The sequence below is a fragment of the Solanum dulcamara genome, chromosome 9 (genome assembly GCF_947179165.1).
Source record: "Solanum dulcamara chromosome 9, daSolDulc1.2, whole genome shotgun sequence".
Taxonomy (NCBI): Eukaryota; Viridiplantae; Streptophyta; class Magnoliopsida; order Solanales; family Solanaceae; genus Solanum; species Solanum dulcamara.
In genome coordinates this window covers 67,416,828-67,432,736 of record NC_077245.1, presented here as the reverse complement: position 1 = coordinate 67,432,736, position 15,909 = coordinate 67,416,828, and the positions used below count along the sequence as shown (strand labels likewise).

The 15,909-nt window shown below is 32.0% G+C and overlaps 1 non-coding gene across 1 annotated transcript; it reads right to left on the bottom strand.

Annotated features, from left to right (window-relative positions):
- Nucleotides 1–303: 303 nt before the first annotated feature.
- On the bottom strand, nucleotides 304–385 carry TRNAS-GCU (transfer RNA serine (anticodon GCU)). The gene has a single exon. It is a non-coding gene; the product is annotated as a tRNA-Ser (tRNA).
- Between the last annotated feature and the right edge of the window lie 15,524 nt (nucleotides 386–15,909).

Sequence of the window (15,909 nt, the reverse complement as noted above, 5' to 3'; positions counted from 1 at the left end):
TATCATTATCCTGTTTCTCAATTTTATCGTTATTGTTTTATTTTATTCTACTTTAGTTACCTTTACTATTTTTCGAGATATGTTGTTGTTAAGAATTTTATAATATTTCATTTGTCTCAATTTATGTAGCACAATTCGAATTTTGATCGTATCACAATAATTGATAATTCAAAATATTTTGAAGATATACAAAAAAAGTTACGATCAAATAAAGACTTATTTAAATTTCGAAATCTAAAAAGTATCACATAAATTGAAACGCAGAGTATCTATTTAATTTAAAATAGAAAATAAAAAATCAAACGTCGCCTGTGAGATTCGAACTCACGCGGGGAAACCCCACTTACTTAGCAGGCAAGCGCCTTAACCACTCGGCCAAAGCGACGCTACAATTTTTATGCAATTGTCCTATTATAAGACTTAAGTTTCTTTTGACAATATTTTACGACCTTTAATCTTTAATTGTAGGATTATTTAATTTCTTCCTAAAAATATGTTACCCCATCCGTTAAAAAAAATGACATTATTTTTTAATCGTCCAATCCAAAAAGAAAGACACTTCTTTAAATTTGAAATAATTGAATTGAGCATTGCATTGTATCCTTAAAAACAAGTCGTCAAATAAATGTTATGGCATGTTAAAGAATGCAAATTTAAGAAATTTAATAACTACAATAATAATATATACAGTGAAATTCCACAAGTAGGGTCCGAAGAGAATAGACTGTACGCAGATTTTACCACTACCTCATGGAGATAGATAGGATGTTTCCAAAAGACCCTCGGCTCAAGAAAACTTAATAACCACATAAATATTATATCATATTTAAGATCATAAATTTTAAAATTCTTCAGTTTCTATTTTTCAAATTAATTAAGTTATGTAATATAAATTGAAATGAATAAAATCCTTCATTCATCAATGCTATTATAAATTAGTATATTTTTTGGTCTAATCTGACGGCATTGTCAAGATTAAGCGTTTGTTTCATCACTTACAAAATTCAATCATAATCTTGAAATATATTGTATTAGAGTGAGTTTGTAAAATGTATTGTATCAAAATAATATCATTATGTATTATTTACGAAAGCTAATCCAACATTAGTAATTCTGTCAATATGTTAAAGTGGCATTCTTTTTTTTAATCCAACTATTATATAAATAAAAATTAGTTAATAAAGTTATTCGTAAACAAAAATATCAACAAAGATTATCTTATTGTAACAGTAAATAAGTCATAACAACCGTCATGATTATCATTTTGATCCCTGAAATAAAGAAGGAAAATCATTATAAATGTGATATTCAAAAAATAAAATTGGTCACTCAAACAAAAGTCATATCAAAATCAACAATATATTTATAGTAGTATACTCATCCTTTGTATCAACAACATCAACGTCCCTCACACCGGTGCAACAATCAACGTCTTTCATATAAGGTAATGAAGACGATAATTTTTTATGAATATATTAAAAATAAATTACAACCACACTTAATAAACTAATGTCAGTACTCACAAACATCAACAACATGAGTATATTAAAAATGTACTCAGTTGAGCTTAAAAAATAACATATACAACATGTAATCTGGAGGTCCCCTTAAGCAGGGCAGATCTAGGTGTTGTATAAATATTTTATGAACCCTTGAAAACAAGTGAGAAGCTTAGCTTAGTGGATAAGGGGGTTTAACTTTTCGGCTTTTGAATCTTCTTCTCCTTTTTAATTTTTTTTTCTTTTATAACATTTCTTCTTTTTCTTTTGTTTTTATTTAAATTTATTAGATACATTCTTTTTATTTTTATTTTTTATTCTTCTTATATTTATTATTTATTTTATTTCAACGTAACTCTTTTTTTATTTACTAACTTGAATAAACTCTTTTAAAAATGATGAATTATATTAAACTTGAAATTGAGATAGAAATATAATTTTTTTTAAATAAGGTAAATTAGATGTAATTGAATGAACAACAACAACAAATCCAGTATAATCCCACCATGTGGAGTCTGGGGAGGGTAGAGTGTAAGCAGACCTAACCCCCACCTTGAAAGGTAGGACGGCTGTTTCCGAAAGACCCTCGGCTCAAGAAAGGAAAACAAGATAAAAGGTTAGATAGGGACAAGCATATCGAAAACAAGATGAAAAGAAGGAATAACAAAAGTGAGAAAGTCATGGTAGAATAGTATGGAAAGAAAGAGGCATTAACTACTATAAATAAATAAGATAATCAAAGTGCAACGGCCCCACACCTATAAACACCTATAAACAGCAATATAATGCAAAAATCAAATGGCAATAAACAATGAGCAGAACTACAACTACTATGGTGTAAGGATAAGTCACCTAGCCTTTTATCCTAATTTGAGTCCTCCACAAAAGAAATTATAGTGCGCTAATGCGCCTACTAATATGGATGAATAACGAGACTATGTACTAGCCTTCTACCCTAATGTGGGTCCTCCATACCCTCCTATCTAAGGTCATGTCCTCGATAAGCTGTAACGGCGCCATGTCTTGTCTAATCACCTCTCCCCAATATTTTTTCGGCCTACCCCTACCTCTTCTGAAACCATCCATGGCCAACCTCTCACACCTCCTCACTGGGGCATCTGTGTCTCTCCTCTTGACATGCCCAAATCATCTCAGTCGCATTTCCCGCATCTTGTCTTCCACCGAGGCCACTCCTACCTTGCCCCGAATAGCCTCATTTCTAATCTCGTCGCTCCTGGTATGCCCACACATCCATCTCAACATTCTCATCTCAGCTACTATCATCTTTTGAACGTGAGAGACCTTAACTGATCAACACTCCGCCCTATATAACATAGCCGGTCTAACCACCACTTTGTAGAACTTACCCTTAAGTTATAGTGGAACCTTTTTGTCACATAGCACACCGAAAAAGAGCCTCCATTTCATCCACCCTGCCCCAATACGATGTGTGACATCATCGTCAATCTCCCCGCTGCCTTGCATGATAGACCCAAGGTACTTGAAACTACTTTTTTTTTGGATGGCCTGGTCACCAAGCCTAACTTCCATGCCAACCTCCTGAGGTGACTCACTGAACTTGCACTCTAAGTACATTGTCTTGGTCCTACTCAGCTTAAACCCTTTAGACTCCAAGGTATGTCTCCAATCCTCCAGCTTAGCGTTAACTCCGCTACGAGTCTCATCGATCAGGACTATGTCATCCGCAAAAAACATACACCATGGCACCTCACCTTGAATTTGTCGCATCAATCCATCCATCACCAAGGCAAATAAAAACGGACTAAGGACTGATCCTTGATGCAACCCCATCACAACTGGGAAGTGCTCTGAGTCCCCTCCTACTGTCCTTACCCTGGTTTTGGCACCCTCATACATATCCTTGATCACCCTAATGTACACCACAGGTACACCTTTAGCCTCCAAACATCTCCATAGTATCTCTCATGGAACTTTATCGTAAGCCTTTTCTAGATCGATGAATACCATATGCAAATCCCTCTTCCTCTCCCTATACTGCTCCACCAGTCTCCTCATAAGATAAATGGCTTCTGTAGTTGAGCGTCCCGACATAAATCCGAACTGGTTCTCTAAAATAGACACGTCTCTCCTAACCCTCATCTCTGCCACTCTTTCCCACACTTTCATAGTATGGCTTAGAAGCTTGATACCTCTATAGTTGTTGCAGCTCTGGATATCCCCCTTGTTTTTGTATAGAGGGATCGTTATGCTCGACCTCCATTCTTCGGGCATCGTTGTTGTCTTAAAGATGACATTAAATAACCTAATCAACCACTCCAAACCTACCGAGCTCGCGCTCTTCCAAAATTTCTCAAGAATCTCGTCAGGTTCGGTCACTCTTCCCCAGCGCAACCTACGCACAACACCCTTAACATCTTGAACAAAGTTTTAATATCATTAAGAGGTATCTTGAACAAAATTTTAATTGAATGAAGAAACTTAAAAATCATCAACATCCTTTTAACAATATCAAATAGAATTCATGGAATTTCTGTTTTATTTTTTCAATTATATTTTAGAGAGATGGAAACTAAACTTATTTGATTTATTCGTCATTTGTCTTTTTTGCAAATGATGACTAACCTAGTTAAATGAACTATATGAACTTAAAATTTTGACGATGTCATTTATTTTTCTTCTGAATATGTATTATAATATTAGTAACTTTATTCTTGCACATTTTTAGAGAATCTTGACAATTTTCATAATAACATGTGATTGAATGGTTACTAATTTAAAATTTTAAAAAAGTGCAAAAAAAAGTAAAACATTATAAACTAAAAGTATAAAAAGCACAACAAATTTTAAGATTACTTGATAGAGTTGGGAAAAAGTAGGAAGAAATGTTTAATGTGGTATGATAAGATAAATTAAATTTAGCAGGTTAAGGTAAATACTTTCCTTCCCCGTCTTGCCTTTTCATCCTTTAATTTTTATGTATTTTAGGAATTAACTTATAATACAACCAATCCACTAAAAAAATTTATTCAACATATCTTTATTTTAGGTATCTTTGATTGCTTGTATAAAGAGCATGCTGAGGAGGCTATTACTCTCACCCCGCACTTGTATTACCACCTGAACTTCTTCTTTATACTTTAAACCCCTTAAACAAAAAACCTGACTCCGCCACTTTTCTTAAGTACACGTAAAGTTGTGTCACACCCCGGGAGGGTACCCTAGACGTAACCGGCACTCAGAAACCATTTCTGGCTCCCAAGCGAACCACATAGCCTGATCATACATCCGTTCATTCATTCATTCAGTAGAAAGTTTTAAAATAAAAAATAATTTAGCGGGCAACTCAAACCACCCATCCAACTCGAAGAATAAAGCCATGGGCCAACAGATCAACTAAAAATTTGTCATTAAAAATAGTTTGACAAGAATAACTCAAAGATAGAAGTACTCAATCGACCCATCACTATCTAGTCTATGAAGCCTCTATCACTACTATCTAATTGGTGCCAATGACATGTTCATGGCTACCTCAAATCAAAATGAAAAGGGCTAACTCGATGCAAGAATACACAGACGGTGTCCTCCGAATGGAGGGGAGGACTCACCAATACGCTGAGTGCGAATAGATCCCCAATGATGCTCCTATTGACGATCTCTTAAACCTATCTCTGCATCATGAAATGATTTAGGTCCAAATGGACGTCAGTATTTGGAATGTACGAGTATGTAATATGGCAGAATAAAACATGCCTCGAGGAAGAATAACATCGGTCCACATATCTCAAATTAGAAAGATAGGAGGGACTCAAATAAAGCGTCGTAAATCTAAAGTAAGGATACAGTTTAGACAGAGACCAATCATATACCATACAATTCAATCTAATCACAATTCATCTATTCCAATCCGACCATATACAATCTACTCAACATTCAACTCAACCATCAGCTTAAAGGACTCAACTCAGTAAATATTCAAATTAAATTATGCAACGTTTTACAATTCAACTTAAAGGACTCAACTCAATAAATATGTAACAACTCACTCAAGTGTCCTAAGTCTAACAAGAAATAGTTTAGACACGACTAACTCATAAGCATATAGCAACTCGCTCAACTCAACTGACTCAGAGTACTATCAAGACCTATTTGGGAGTTTCTCTTAACCGACAACCATCACTTATGAGCCAGTGAAAGTACAATAAACCGACGTTCTTGCCGTGCCCGTTCATACTTTGCCAGGGTACGAACGAATCAACAACTCATGGATCCAATCTAACCAAGTCCTATAATATCAGGAGAAAACTCTCGGGAAAGCATCCGACTTTAACGGTTCAATCCCTCCTACGTTTGGCAACACAGGTATTGGGTTCGAGTATGGACTATACTCTTGCCCAATTCGGTGCTCGATACTCCTCCCAAGACTCAATGCTCATAAAACTCCATTCAATCAACTCATATCGACAAGTCTCATTATAACCTTGTCAGCTTATCAACTCTATCACGATCAAATCTCTTCCAATCATACTATCCGAGAAATCTCAATCATATCTTTCAAAAGAAATTTAAATGCACATTTATAGCAACATATGGACATAACCAATCATTTCCTCCATCCATTTGAGAAATCTTTGAGACTCATCACAACTTCAAGACTTTAAATCGACACTTAATAATAGGCAACATTTTTAAGAAAATAATATCCTTTATCAATCCTATATAATTAAGAAAATCAATAAAACATATTTAACAACTCATCTTTATCAACTCATACTCACATAAAGGCTCATTTTAGGAAATTCTTAGGTCAACAACATCAACACATATAGAATCAAATAAATAGGGGACAAAACTCATACAAACATAATCACATGGTCAAAGAGATCAATAAGACATATCAACAAGTAAAATGCTCAACTCATTTATAATCAAAATACTCGTGTTCAAAATAATTAAAAGATTCCTCAAAATCAACTCATGCTTAAACTCTTTTTAAATCATAGATGAAAATAATCATTTCTTAAACTCAAAAATAGTGTATAAATAGTTTATGCAAAAATGCTCACAAATCATTTATTTAAAACTCATTCTCAAAAGATCCTTTATTTTCAAAATACTCATAAGACTCCAATCAACTCAGATTATGCAAATCGCACATCCCATAATCATATTAGACTCCAATCCGCTCCATCACATAACATCCTCATCAATATACCTCTTCATCAATTATTCTACACATATTAAATAAGCACCATTCATGTCATCACTCACATCGTCATCAAAACATCATCATCCTATATTATCATTTACATCATCGTCAAACATTATCATCACATCATTGTCAAGTATCACCATCACATCAATCATCAAACATCTACTCCAAAATCCTTATTTTTTTTGTCCTATGTTCATTTTATAGAAGCAAAGGAACGTTCTTAACTAACCAATTCATTCTTTTCATTCCAATCAATACATATATACACGCAACTATTCATCTCAACCTCAAGACATTTATAACAAGAAATCTCATCTTGGGTTCATGTGAATGAAACATGAACCCATACTCTCAACAAAACTCAACTCAAGAATATCGTCAATACCTATAAATCTAAATACAAGGATACATTTGTAGTTAATAATATGAAAAATAACTATTTAGTAACTCAAGTCATTAAAATCGTCAATCAACCATTTGTATCTAAAAACATTCCATAGTTTAGGGAAAACTTTCAAGAAAACCTTTCTAGAAGGTACAACTCTTTCGCAACTCCTAACCAACACATCTATAAGCATATGGAAGAAATTAATCCATATTTTAGGTTAGCCTTACATACCTTGTTTGAAGACTTTGAAGGAACTTGATGTTAGGTCTTCAATGGAAGGCTTGAATTCTTAAAGGTACCCTTTGTTGGAGATGGATTTGGGGAAGAAGAAGAAGAAGAAGAGAGGGAAAATTTCTAGGGCTTTTTAGAGAGAGAGAAAAGCTGAAAATAATGGTCCAAAATGCTCAAGGATGGTGTATATATAATTTGGAAAAAGTTCAAGTTGCCCCTCTTCCAAAAATCTGGAAATTTGGGCAAAAGTCTTGCTGGCGCTATAGTGGAGCGTCGCGCCACTGCAGTGCCAAGCCAAAATAGGCTTAAAACCCTGCACATCTAATAGTGGCGCGTCGCGCCAAGCCCCAAACTACTGAGGCTATTTTTTGGCGCTATAATGGCGTGGGGCGCCACTGGAGCGCCAAGCCTGAATTTCGCCCAGGCCTAAAATTCCTGCAGTACTAGTCTATAGAAAAATGGCCATAACTTTTGACTCCGAACTCCAAAAATTACAATCCTGGTGGCGTTGGAAAGAAGAATCAAAGACCTTTAATTTGGTCAGTCGTGGGCCACCCAGTTCTTTATATCTTAGGAGATATGGTCGTTTGAAGTTGACCCTTATACTAACTCGTCCGAGAACTTAATCGATTGGAGTTCTTTGGACTCGACTTGGTGTTAGAGATCCCTTATGACCCCTAAACACATCTAACACACTTCAAATACTTAGGAATTAATCCTAACTCATGTGTATAATTACAAGTCCTCCGGTCCGAGTCTACCCACACGTGAAGGAATGCTCGAGCTTTGCGGAAAAAAAATTCCGGGTGTCACAAGTTGCATATCCCAACTAAATAAAATGTGGAAGTGTTGCTTTACCCTATATGAAGCAATGAAGAATGGCAGCTTCTCAACTTGGAAGTACCCTAAAAATTACAAGTGAATTTGAGTTGATTTGTCCCGCATGATTCCGTCTATCCTAAATGTAAGACCCTGTTTGATCAAAGATATTGTAAGAGTGATAACATTTATCACGTTTTGAAAAAAAAAACAAAAAATTAAAATCCCAAAATATACTTGCTAAGTATTTTTTTATAATTTTAAAAATTACTCAAATTTTTATATATAAAGTCCAGATTAATAATTCCAACTATAATTTTATCTACCCAACCTTTCTTAGTAACAATGTTGTTTCGTCTTTTCGGTCATCTGATCGGAAATTAAAGTGCATGTTCATTTGAGAAATTGTTCATAGAATGTGAAAAATTATATTAAAGAATAGTAGTTATAATCATTGTTATTATTTATTTATTTGCATCGATGAATCTTCATAACTAATTGTAGTTTGACAAATTGTAATGGATGATAATATTATTAGTAGTTTTTATTAAAATATCATGTTATGCTTTTTGGATAATATATATTATCTAACTCATTATAAAAAAAAGAAAATACATTAATCCCCCCTTAACTTATACTCATTTTTTAAGTAGATACTTAAAATTTGCACAGGTCTTATTACCGTACGAAATTATTTTTAATCACAATAAAAACACTTTTTACTCCAATTTTATTCTCAAATGTTGTGTGTGTATCACACTTGAATAAAACAACATAATTATTTATATTTTTCTATCTGTTTAATAAAAAAAAGGGATAAAATCCTAACCCACTCACATTTTAATCCTCGAATCCTCCTTTAATGGCTTTTTTTAATTTGCTTCAATTCAAAGATTATTTTTGGGGGTTTTCTTATAAATATATATATTTATGTAAGTTTTTGTGTGTTATCTTTCAGTGTTCTTGTTATTTATTTGGTGTTTGATTTCAAATATTTTATTTAGAAATATAGTTTAATCCCTTTTAGCTTTGTGGTTATTTAGAAATTGAGATTGACTTTGAATTCTATAAGTAAATTTTACATTTAAGTTTTTGTGTGTTATCTTTTGGTGTTCTTGTTATTTATTTGGTGTTTGATTTTAAATATTTTTTTAAAAAAATATAGTTTAATCCCTTTTAGCTTTGTGGTTATTTAGAAATTGAGATTGACTTTGAGTTCTATAAGTAAATTTTATATTTTTTTGAATTTGTACGAGTTGATTCTTTGACCCTTTTGATCTTCAGACACTATATGAACGAAAGTTAGTTCAACCTTTTTTTTATGAAAAGTAAATATAGGTATGGAGTTTTTTGGGAAGAGAAAAAGTGGATCTATTTTTATATTAATTTGGCAAAGCTACATTGTATTTTACATTGATTTGGGACTGTATTTTTACTCCTTCACGCTCTTTTTTAATGTGAGATTACGACTGTTATAGAAATGGATCAAAATGACATATTTATTGTGGTTGAAAATAATTTTGTGGGATAATAAGACCCTCCACAAATTTTATATGTCTATTTAAAAAGGGTATAAGTTAAGTAGGGGTATGCAAAAATCGAACCGACTAATAAATTGAATCAAAAAAAATGTTATTGGGTTATTTCTATCGGGTTTTGGGGTTAATGGGTTCTTAATGGTTTTATAAAAAAAATTATCGGGTTATCGGTTCATTATCGATTTTTAGTATTGGGTTATTGGGTAAATTGATAAACTCATTAAGACAGTAGTATTGTTCTATTTTACTCTTTATAAATATTAAATATTAGTAATAAATTAACATAATAGTATGAGAGATGACAGTCCTACTTCCATAAACTCTTGAATGAAGAAAGGGACAAAAAAATTGTATTGGGAGATTTGGAACATACAGGGAGGCGTCGCGATTTTGGGTGTTGCGGGAGTATTACAGTGGAGGAGGTTAAGGATGTTGTTCGTAGGATGCGCTGGGGTAGAGCGATCGGACCCGACGAGGTTCCTGTGGAATTTTGGAAGAGTGCGAGCTCGGTAGGTTTGGAGTGGCTGACTAGGCTATTTAACATCATCCTTAAGACAACAACGATGCCCGAAGAATGGAGGTCGAGCATAATGATCCCCTTATACAAAAACAAGGGGGATATCCAGAGCTGCGACAACTATAGAGGTATCAAGCTTCTCAGCAATACTATGAAAGTGTGGAAAAGAGTGGTGGAGATGAGGGTGAGGAGAGGAGTGTTTATTTCAGAGAACCAGTTCAGATTTATGCCGGGACGCTCAACTACAGAAGACATACATCTTATGAGGAGACTGGTAGAGCAGTATAGGGAGAGGAAGAGAGACTTGCATATGGTATTCATTGACCTAGAAAAGGCTTACGATAAAATTTCACGAGAGTTACTGTGGAGATGTCTGGAGGCTAAAGATGTACCGGTGGCATACATTAGGGTGATCAAGGACATGTATGAGGGTGCCAAAACCAGGGTAAGGACAGTAGGAGGGGCTCAGAGCACTTCCCAGTTGTGATAGGGTTGCATCAAGGATCAGCTCTCAGTCCGTTTTTATTTGCCTTGGTGATGGATGGGTTAACACGACAAATTTAAGGGGAGGTGTCATGGTGTATGCTTTTTGCGGACGACATAGTCCTCATCGATGAGACTTGTAATGGAGTTAATGCTAAGCTGGAGGATTGGAGACATACCTTGGAGTCTAAAGGGTTTAAGCTGAGTAGGACCAAGACAGAGTACTTAGAGTGCAAGTTTAGTAAGACACCTCAGAAAGCGGGCGCGGAAGTTAGGCCTGGAGACCAGGCCATCCAAAAGAAAAGTAGTTTCAAGTACCTTGGGTCTATCATGCAAGAAAGCGGGGAGATTGACAAGAATGTCACACACCGTATTGGGGCAGAATGGATGAAATAGAGGCTTGCTTCCAGTATGCTATGGGATAAGAGGGTGCCACCACAACTTAAGGGCAAATTCTATAAAGTGATGGTTAGACCGGCCATGTTATATGGGGCGGAGTGTTGGGTAGTTAAGATCTTCCACGTTCAAAGGATGAAAGTTGCCGAGATGAGAATATTGAGATAGATGTGTGGGCATACCAAGAGCGACAGAATTAGGAACGAGGCTATTCGGGACAAGATAGGAGTGGCCTCGGTGGAAGATAAGATGCGGGAAATGCGACTGAGATGATTTGGACATGTGAAGAGGAGGGACTCAGATGCCCCAGTGCGGAGGTGTGAGAGGCTGGCCGTGGATGGTTTCAGAAGAGGTAGGGGTAGGCCGAAAAAATATTAGGGAGAGGTGATTAGACATGACATGATGCAACTACAACTGACCGAGGACATGACCTTAGATAGAAGGGTGTGGAGGACCCACATTAGGGTTGAGGGTTAGTACATAGTCACGATAGTCTATTGTATTAGTAGACGCTTTAGCACACTATAATTGTTTTTTGTTCTCTGATGTCTGCTATTATCTTATTACTTTTTACTTACCGTACTTTTTGTACTTTGATTACTCTCTTTTATTTGTAGTGTCTCCGTCCTGTGTCTTATCATATAACTTTGAACTTATTGACCACTTCACTTTTTAACCTTATCTAACGTCTTTTTATGATTTATTGAGCCGAGGGTCTCCCAGAAATAGCCGTCCTACCTTGGTAGGAGTAAGGTTTGCGTACAATTTACCCTCCCTAGATCCCACATTGTGGGATCAAACTAGGTTGTTGTTGTTGTTGTTGTTGTTGTTGTAGAATGCTACAGTCTTCACAGTACTTCTACTTCACACTAGACCACTTTAGTCTTTACACGAAACCTAAAGATTAAAATAAGAACTAAGATTGTTCAAGATTGTCTTGTTTGACTGCTTGATTTTAGTTTTAGTTTTACTTTGTAATTTTCGCTTTTGCAAGTTCGTAAACGTAGTAATTTGATTAACATAAAAAATTCCATATTATGTTTTGGTGGTAACATGTAATTATAGCCTTCATACTACATATATATGCTCTTATTGATGTAGTTTCTCATTATTTTTTTTTGTTTCAGTATATCAAAGTATTTACAGGCTTACCGAAAAATATTAGAGAAGTGTGAAGTCCTATATTTATTTTATGAGCATTTTCTTATTGGGTAAATCGAAAATCGAATCATTAACGATCAAAAATCGACTAAACCGAAAACCGATAAAAAATATCTTATTGGTTTGTTATTGATTTAGCGTATTTAAAAATCGATAAACTGAACCAATAATACATAAAATCGAACCGAACCGACCGATGCACACCCTAAAGTTAAGAGGGAACTATTCTTAATCCCACTTCTTATGTCTGTCAACAAGAGCCCAACCCCTGGTTCAATCGATAGATAGGCCGAAAACATATTTCTAAATGTGTTCCACATATTTCTTCCTTAACTTGAAATTTTCTACGTAAAAATTCCACAATTTTCTTCTCGCATAGTTAGTGAGAGAACCTGATATTTTCAGTTTGCAAATTGTAGTAAAATAATAATGACCTTTTAAATATATCATATGAGATATATTTAAATTGTAATCAATAGATGGCCGACATGTGTTTAAAAAACATTATTCAAATTATTTAATTAAAATTTTTTAAAATAAATTTTGATTTATAAATAATTAAATGGTAACCAATATATGACCACCACGTGTTTAAAAAAATATTTAATTAAAATTTTGTTAAATAAATTTTGATTTATAATTAATTTTAAATAATTAAATTGTAACCAATAGATGACCGCCACATGTTTAAGAAAATTATTCAAATTATTTAATTAAAATTCTGTTAAATAAATTTTGATTTTTAAATAATTAAATTGTAACCAATAAATGATCGCTACGTGTTAAAAAAATTATTCAAATTATTTAATTAAAATTCTGTTAAAAGGGCACAAAATGCCCTCGAACTATTGAAAATGGTACAAAAATGCCCCTCATCCATCTATTCAGCCTGAAATACCCTCTCCCCTCCCCCACAACCCTAGTTTTTTAGTTTTATTTTTATTTATTAAATTTCTTTTATAAAAGTTTATAAAAAAAATTCTTACTTTATTCTCCCCTCCCCCCCCCTTTAAAATAATAGTTTACATATTTTTTTTAAAAAAATCTACCCCGCCCAACTAACCCTCTGCTTTTAAATTTTTTTCTCGTTTTGTGTTAAATATATATATATATATATGATTTTAGGAAAGTATTTTTTACTTTCCACAAGACTTGTCTTAAAATAAGATTTTTATTTCTGTTATATTCGGTACACAAGAAGGAAAAAATATTTTCCTATAAATATATGTACATATATAATACCAAACGAGAAAAATATTTTATATATATATATATATATATATATATATATATATATAAATAAATTAAGAGCAGGGGGTTAGATGGGATCAGTATGATTTTACTTTTTTTAAAAAAAATTAATAATATTTTTAGGAAGGAGTGGGGAGGGGATGAAGTATGAATTTTTTAAAAATATTTTATAAAAGAAAATTTTAAAATTTTTAAAAATAAAAGGAAGGGTATTGTAGGGGTGGAGTGCGCGAGCAAAATATTTTAAATTATTTTTAAAAAATAATTTTTAAAAAAATTAATTTCTTTTATAAAAAATAATTTCTTTTTTTGGCATAAAAATATTTTAGTCTTTTAACTTTTAAGTAATATTAATAGTTTATTTAATTTTTGTCAAGATGAAATATTTTATTCATGTGGAGTCTGATGTGATAAGCTTTTTTCAAAATATAGAGAGAGTGTATTACACACATCACTAAAGTATGTTTTTCAAACTAATAATTGATAGTTTAGTTATGAAACTCATACTTCCAATAGTTTAGGTATGAAACTCAAAAAAATAAAAATAATTTAGGTATGTTTTTGACACTTATCGTATATAAAAATTGAAGAATTGCTTTTTTAAAAATAAATAAATAAAATAAAAGAAACAAATTGAATATTCTTTCTGTTCCTTTTAACCTGTTCCTTTTAAGTTGTCATGTTGCGCAAAAATCAATTTGACTAATTTTTAAAAATAAATTAGATTATATAACTTCGATATTTTTAAAATAAAAATTTAGATATTTAAAAATTATACAAAGAACACTATAAATTTTAATTTTTTTATATTAATATAATAAAAATTATATCTTAAAATATTAATCGAAATTCATGTAGTTTAACTATAAAATAAAAAAATTGTTTACGACTAAAAAGAAACAAATAGAATAGTAACTTTGAATATAAAAATCTCTTTTGAGAAAAGGACAGAAAAATATTTAAGTCCCAGTGGAAGTTTTTTTTTGCCATTCGATATTTGATATTTATATTAGAGCGCGATTAAATATGAATTTTCTTTGAGAAGTCTCACATTAAGAATAAAACACTTTCTAATAAAAATAACTCTGTATTAAGATGAACTTAAATTTGAGATCTCTAATTAATACTAAATAAATATTTATTATTCTGTCATAATCTAATAAGCTATATTGAAAGTTGTTTGTAAGTAATATTGAGAAATCTCATATTAAAAATAAAATACTTCCTAATAAAAATAATTAAAACTCAAATTTAAAATCTTTAATTAATAATAAATAAATACTTATCATTCTATCCTAATCTAATAAGCTCTATTGAAAGTTGTTTGTAAGAAATAAGTAGGGCTAGTGAATAAGGACAAAGGTTACAAAAAAGTTGTGAGGTTCAAGTGAATTTGCCTCTATTAAATTCTCTGACCTTTGGATCAGAAAAAGAGGCACTTTTTCATTTTTCTTTAGAATCACTTTCAACACTTTCTCTTCCATTGTCTTTTTCCCAACATGCTCATCACTCTACATTTCTGTGGTTCTCAATATATTCGCCTTTTCCAATCAAAGCCTTCCTTGTCAATTTATTGAATAAAATTCATCATTTTTTTTAACTGTTTTTCTTTAGATATTTTCAAGTTATTTTCATAAAAAATATAAAGCAATTAAAATTTTTATTAAATGAAGAGTAAATATATATATAAAAAAAAATCAACAATTTTCTAAAATATTAAATAATTTACTTATTTTGAATTATGAAAATAATTTCAATAATTCATTTAGAACTCGTTTGGTCATGTGAGATGAAATCATGATATAAAATCATATGAGATAAAATTGAAGTTTTATTTGGACATTCAATTTGAATTTTAAAGTTGTATATTTTACTCACAAATATAAAAATTTCATAAATTGCAAAATTTATCAAAGTTACCACAATTTTTTATTTATACAAATCTTATCAAATAAACAAAAATCAATAACAAAAGCATAAAACACTATCATAAATTTATTCATAAAAAGGAATACTATATTTATTAATCAAAATTTATTCAATAAAAAAGTAAAATTAATCATGAATTATAATATACTATTTTTTAATAAAATTAAACATGATCGATATTATTAGCAACTATATTATCATTCATTACTTTTTTGATATTCTCACCAAAATTATATAATTATAAAAAATATAAAATTATTATATAAAATTTTCAATTTTTTTTTTTTTTTTAAATTTAAGATTTCATCTCCTGATTTAAAATTAGAATGACAACAAAATTACGTACCAAAACCTCTTGACTTTACCTTTTGTGGGGTCAACATGGTGTTAGATCCATCTTTAGTGCAGCAAATCAAACACTTCACCATCCATATTTTGCCACGTGTAAGGTTCAAACGGCGTATTTTAGCATCAAGAACAGTGACGGACTATGCAAAGAAGTA